This window comes from Syngnathoides biaculeatus, chromosome 20 (genome assembly GCF_019802595.1).
Source record: "Syngnathoides biaculeatus isolate LvHL_M chromosome 20, ASM1980259v1, whole genome shotgun sequence".
NCBI lineage: Eukaryota > Metazoa > Chordata > Actinopteri > Syngnathiformes > Syngnathidae > Syngnathoides > Syngnathoides biaculeatus.
The window spans coordinates 16,474,068-16,474,637 of record NC_084659.1 but is presented as its reverse complement, the minus strand read 5'-3'; the positions used below and the strand labels follow the sequence as shown (position 1 = coordinate 16,474,637).

Genomic DNA, 570 nt, shown 5'->3' with positions numbered 1-570 from the left:
TTGATGGAGTTGCAACCAGGCAACAGTTCCTACCCTCACGGAGCTGAAAAAGCTCAGTTGTGAGAGCGTTGGACAGAAAATCTAAAGGTCCCTGGTTCAATCCCTGCTTTCAGCATTTAGTACGGAATTATGTGCTTTTTTGGCCCTTATGAAACATCTGGTTATGTTTTGCGGCAAGTTTTGGTTCTTTGACAGAGTTGCAACCGGGCACCAGTTCCTACCCTCACGGAGCTGAAATAGCTCAGTTGGGAGCGTTAGACTGAAGATCTAAGGTCCCTGGTTCAATCCTGGTTTCAGCATTTAGTACGGAATTATGTGCTTGGCTCTTATGAAACATCTGTTAGCGGAATGCGGAGTTCAAGTTCTGGTTAAAGCTTTAGCGTTCCCTGGTTTCAGCATTTAGTCAGTTGTGCTTTCTAAACATCTGGTTATGTTTTGCGGCAAGTTTTGGTTCTTTGACAGAGTTGCAACCGGGCACCAGTTCCTACCCTCACGGAGCTGAAATAGCTCAGTTGGGAGAGCGTTAGACTGAAGATCTAAAGGTCCCAGGTTCAATCCCTGGTTTCAGCA

General features: G+C 46.0%; 1 non-coding gene across 1 annotated transcript; it reads left to right on the top strand.

Moving 5' to 3' along the window:
- Positions 1-497: 497 nt before the first annotated feature.
- trnaf-gaa (transfer RNA phenylalanine (anticodon GAA)) lies at positions 498-570 on the top strand. Its single transcript has one exon. It is a non-coding gene; the product is annotated as a tRNA-Phe (tRNA).